The 6,229-nt window shown below is 42.0% G+C and overlaps 1 long non-coding RNA gene across 1 annotated transcript; it reads left to right on the top strand.

Annotated features, from left to right (window-relative positions):
• The first annotated feature begins 383 nt into the window (after positions 1 to 383).
• On the top strand, positions 384 to 5,923 carry LOC124478138. The gene is made up of 3 exons (XR_006957209.1): positions 384 to 838; positions 5,608 to 5,720; positions 5,837 to 5,923. It is a non-coding gene; the product is annotated as an uncharacterized LOC124478138 (long non-coding RNA).
• The last annotated feature ends 306 nt before the right edge of the window (positions 5,924 to 6,229 follow it).

The following is a 6,229-nucleotide window of genomic DNA, read 5'->3' as shown; positions in this document are numbered from 1 at the left end:
ATACAAACTTAACAATGCTTTTTTACCCATTACAGTTAGACCTAGACTAGAGTAACTAGCTAGTCAGCCAGCTGACAGGCTCTAGACCTAACCTAATCTATTTACAGACGCTGAGGTGATTATCGAAATGATCAAAAACCGTATATACTAAAATGAATGTGGCTAGCAATTTCGCCAAGCAAAAAAACTGAAATAGGTTGCAGCAGTTTGTCTCTACTACAGTTAAAAAAATCCGCGATGGGACTGAATTTAACCCTTAGTAGGTTCGGCGACTTGTTATAGTACAAAATAGCTGTCAATCAAAAGGAGATGCAGTCTTTCGACACACCCTTCAATCATCACGCAGAAGCCCAGCATCCAGCCCAGCCCACTCCTCTATTCACCTCCAGAGACGCTGAGCGTCCATGGCGGGACATCGCAGCATTTATCCAATGAGCGTATCGTTTTGAAACACTGAAAAATCTCTTCAGAGAAGCCTCATGATGTCCATTGAAGCTGGGCTTCAACAGGGAAATGCACTGTGACGCTACGGGAATGTATGAGAAGGAAATTAGTTAGTCGACCTGCTACTATACGCTGCTGATGCTGAACTAATTCGTCTTCGAGATGAACGTGTTCTAACACATTTAAAATGTTAACACTATAGTAAATATTTTACCATACATTTTTTTATATTTTAGGGGAGGCTGAGCTTCCTTTTCAGTCTTAAAGAAATCGCCACTGGTGGAAAGTTAACATAGGAGTTCACCGTCATGAATCGGTCCAGAATCAAGGATCTGTTGCAGCCAGGCATTTGGAAGATCTGATCGATACTTCGAGTGGACTTCTTCTCAGAAAGGTGGCCTTGCATGTGTTAATAAAACGTTTTGCAAACGGCATGGTAGTCATCCATTTGCCAAAAAGTTATTTTGACTGTAATGCAGGATTCCAACTCATAATAGAGTTTATTTAAAAGTTGTCTCTCTGAAAAGACAGTAAGTATTTGTTGAGTGAATAATTAGTTGATGATTAGTGAATGTAACTCATGTTGTGACTTTACTTGAGGAGGCATATTACTATTAACAAATGATTAATTACCGTCTCGATCCATGGATACCGCCATTGTAGAAATTAACACATGAATTACCCTGTTAACTCAGGGTTTTGGTTCACACAGTTAACTAACAGTCATAGTTTGCACGATTAACTAAAGTAGTTAACTCACCTATCAGCTAATGTGTTAATGTCAATAGGAATTGATACATGATTCCAGATTTAATTAATAGTAAATCATATGTGACTCCCTATTACCAAATGATGTGTTCATGATCAGTGCATCATTAAGTACTTTCTGAGTTATGTATTAACTGATGATGATTAATGAATTAGTTAATGCATTAATTAATGATAATTCATGCACCCTTATTGTAAAGTGTTACCCAATGTTGGAAAACGAACGTCCATTTCATGTGATTACCCTGATAAAAGCGAAGGATTGATCTGTTGAGCTTGCATGCCCGTAGTTGTTTTGTCTCTTGAGAGAAACGAGTTGTCACGCGTTGCACACAACACACACACGTTTAGACATAGCCTACCGAGAGAGAACCCCCAAGTCGATTTCTAAAATCAGCGAGAAATTCAAGGAGATGGACGACATCAAATTAATTCTCGAAGTTGAAAAGCACAGGGAGTTGTATGACCCCCAGCAACAACTAACAAGGACAATGTAGGGGAGATTAGGATCAATGCTGGGATATAGCCAATGCCATGTTTATGTACCATGTCAGCGTAAAGGAAAGCTCAGAGTAGCTGAAAGGCGCTACGCAGCCAGTGTGTCCCAGGCCTCAGTCAGACTCAGGTCGCTCACTGGCAGTGTGCACAATGTTGTATTTCACTCCATTCTACACTATAAACGTCAGGGAGGACTGCTTTTTGTAGATACAAGCCTGATAGCCAGCATCTTGGATTTCTTTAACCAAGCCTGTTTCATTCATCATTTGCCTGAGAAAGCGACCTCTGTTAGCCAGGCTAGTTTTGCCCGATCACTTGGTCAGGCTATTTAAAGGTATCAGGGTCAAGTGACTTTTGTGCATGGACAAATGAAACGTAAATGTAAGTGCCTCAAAAGGTTAATGTCAAGCACTGAAATCCAGTGGCCAGAGATATGATGACCTGATCGACACTCAAGTGTATTATAGACCAATCATCAACCAACGTCACACGACTGTCAGGCAGGCTCAACTGCGCATGTCCGTTGCAAAAGACGAACTTCTCCCGGGTGTATTACACTTGGAGTGTCCATCAGGTCATCACATATCTTTCGCCACTGGATTGCAGGGCTTGACATAAATCTTTTGTACACCTCGTCGGGCATTATTCCTTACATAACACAAAGACAATTCCATACAGCTCCATCTAGCATTCTAGAATGGAACCGGAAGAATCCAGCCCACCAGCACTACCCAGCTGATCAGAATCAGAATGGGTTTTATTTGCCATGAAAGTTTGCACAGACAAGGAATTTGCTTTGGCAGGAATTTGGCCCTGAACCAGCGACAGACTGGCGGGGAAAAGTGGCCCGGGAGTTACTGTCAGACCGGCCCACTCAATACACGGCCCACTCAGCACACAGCGCGTTGCCCATTCGATATATGGCGCGTTGCCCACTCAATGCATCGCACATATTGTTCTTTTTCTCCCTGAGCTTTTCAGCTCCACCTTTACGTTTTGGTGCCGATGGCATGCTCTAACTAACTCTCAAAAACATCTTTGTCTGCTAGTGAGTGACGCAAATGTTGAGTAGGCAAGGCAACTTTATATATTATACGTTATACGTGTTCAAGCTGTGTAATATGGAAAATAATTGCAGGTGCCGGCAATGTCAGAGGGAGGGCCAATTGGTGATGGAAGTGGGCCGGTATTTTGGACCATCCCAACCCCGTCGGGCACCGGGAATTCCCCTGGTATCCCCGATGGCCAGTCCGCCCCTGCCCTTAATCCCCCAAGAACATTCTTCAACAGACCATTTTATAGATACGACAGTTCTCAAAAGTCATTGGTCCATCCTACAGACATGCAGCTATACCAAATCTCTTCTGTTATTGGTTACTCCTTAGAACAATACAGTTGAATCCACATTGTCTTCAGACCAACTGTCTCTTCCTCCCAAGGGACAAGAACTCCAGGTCACCCAGACTTCCCGTCTCTAGACTTCACGTCTCCTAGTTAGGTGTCATAAAACTACAGATGGCATCTTTACCAAATGGAGTTGAATCAACATTCATTGTATCAAGCTTTTTAGCCAACTGTAAATTTTAAAACACATTCATTGTACATATGACCAACATTTCGTTCACACTAGACAACAATATTCCATAGTCACCGACTATCAAATGAATGACAGATTGACGAAGGGCACTTCAGTTTCCGACCTTGCCTTGGCTGCGTGCAATAAGAGCCATCTAGCATTCATTAGGTGACCAATGACCCCTATCCCTGCTAAAAGAGAAGGTGATTGGCTGCAATCTGCCTTCCCTCGAGGACCTGCACACCTCGAGGTCCCTGAGACGAGCGAGGAAGATTGTGGCGGACTCCTCCCACCCTGGACACTCCCTGTTTCAGTCACTCCCCTCCGGCAGAAGGCTGCGGTCCATCAGGACCAAAACCTCACGCCACACAAACAGTTTCTTCCCTTCCGCTGTTGGCCTCCTCAACAAGGCCAAGAGCCCACACTGACTGAATGTCTTAAAACTTTATATTTGCACTACATTCAATTCCTGTTATATTGTATTTTAGATTGTATTTTATACTGTAAATTGGCAACTTATATTTTATTTTATTGTATATTTTATTCTAATTGTATTCCACTTAGTATTGCTAGTACTCCACTTAGTATTGCTAGTTTATGTATCCTTAGTATAGTTAGACCTCATTTAAATTTAAGATTCTTATATGTTTATTGTATGCACCTACCTGCCAAAGCAAATTCCTTGTCTATGTAAACATTCATGGCGAATAAACCCATTTCTGATTCTGATTCTAAAAGTAGCCTAGGGAAAACCGGCTGCACCGTGAGGCAAATCAATCACATCAGGCATAACGTGACCACAACTCAACTGGAAGCTTACAAGAATAAATTGAGTATCTAGTAATCCCAAACATATTGTTTATTATATTGAGTGACTTCTTCACCACTTTATCTTTGGTATTATGCAAGAAAAGGAAAACTGTTGTAAGGCAGATTTTCTGTGTACATATACAGCCTAAGTATCTAAGGTCAAGAGGTCTTGCAGCGAGGCCTCTCTGAGCAGAATATAGCACACAGCCCAGACAGTTAGGAGACTATGAGGCAAATCATGTACGAACTGGGACGTAATTAACGACCACCTCAGCTGCTGAATGCTGTAGTGTATCAGTGTACTGACCACTGAAGAAAGTAATTCTGTGCATTCTATATCTTTACTGTCCAACTCATGTATTTAAGCATGGCTGAAAGACAGTTTTCACTCATGCCATCAGTTTGTCTTGAACTGATTGTTTGATCCGGGTACTCGACTAATAAACCAAAGTCGAACTCCTTTCCGTTGTCGTGACTCCTTTCGGCCTGCCTTCTTCAGAATAACCTCCCTATCAACTATAAAAAACAAAAATGCAGACAACAGCCCCTTTTCACCAGAGCATCTTCACATATACACATATATATACACACACACACACATATACACACACACCCACACATGCTTGAAGTCCTACTAGTAACATATTAGCAATTAAATCTCTGACAGAACAGTAGAACATCATGAGATATCTAACATGTGTACACATTGTTCCGTAATTGAAACCCAGCTAAGCTGAGTGTGTGTGAGAGAGCATGTGATTGGCAGATGTGTATACAGTATTACATTGAAGCAAGAGTGAGGAGTGTGTGTGTGGAGTGTACGCAGCTGACAAAACTGTCAACATAACGACTGAATTACTGCATCACGCCGCTAACCCATCTGCAGACGCCGAACCCTGGCCTCTCTCCACAACCTGTTCCAGCTCATTGAGGATCCTGAGAGAGAAACTGACGCACACAAGATGAAACGTTCCCAGATAATGAAACTTTATAAGGGATTCATGAATTCGGGGACACAGTGGACAGTTAAACTACAATGTAGAGAGGGCTTTTAGATTAAAGGAAAAATTCCGTAACCTTCTGTGTATTTAAAAGCCTCAGAGAAGGACTCTTACACAGGACGAATGTGTGTGTGTACACACTTTCAGGTGTGTGTAGAGTACGTAGACTGCAGTGAGATCTGACACAAATAGAGCCGAACAACTTGGAGAGAGGTTGTTACTGCCAACATCCTCTCAAGACAAAGGCGTGGGGAAAAGTGATCGTAATGACAACCAATGACAGCAATCTCCATTGTGTTTTTTTGTTTTTTAATTCTCTGGTGTATGTTGTTACTAGCGATGTTTGGATGAGATGTGAGAGCCTAGTTGTTCCTCCCACAGTACTCACTTGGAGAAGAAGACATATCTTCTTGCTTGCAAGACTATGAAGCTAAAGGGTACTAATGTTCTGTGGTCTGTAAATACAGTCAGCTGAGTATTGTGTGTGTGTGCATTTCCCCGACCTCTCAGGATCAATGTCTCTCCCACCTGACTGGAGGAGGGAAATCCTGTCGTCATGACAAAACTGCCAGGGGTAGAATCACCATGGAGACACTCGCTCTCAAATGGAAGCCCAAACAGAGGTATGAAGCTGATCCAATAAATAGTGCTCCATTGCACACGTACACACACGCACACACCGACATACAACACACACTCATGCAAATGAATGATTGTTCTTTTTTATCTGATATTTCAGCCAATGTATTATGTCCATCAGACAACAGAAATTAGTCCCAGAAACTCTCATCAGGAAAATCTCATCCCTAAGGTCTGATACAGCCACACTTCCTGTTTTACATTTACATTTATGCATTTAGCAGACGCTTTTATCCAAAGCGACTTCCAAGAGAGAGTTTTACAAAAGAGCATAGGTCACTGATCATAACAACGAGGTAGTCCCAAACATTGCAAGCAGCCAAAACATGAAGCATACATTGTGAAAAAACTAAACAAGTGCCAAAAGGGAAGACCCATAAGAGCATGCAGTTATACACATTACAAATTAAAACAACATGAACCACAAAAAGTGCAGGACTGTACCTGTAGAAGAACAATCAACAGTAAAATATTCCACAGCGAGTACAAGACT

The sequence above is a fragment of the Hypomesus transpacificus genome, chromosome 15, assembly GCF_021917145.1.
Source record: "Hypomesus transpacificus isolate Combined female chromosome 15, fHypTra1, whole genome shotgun sequence".
Taxonomy (NCBI): Eukaryota; Metazoa; Chordata; class Actinopteri; order Osmeriformes; family Osmeridae; genus Hypomesus; species Hypomesus transpacificus.
This window is presented reverse-complemented; position numbering and strand designations above follow the sequence as displayed.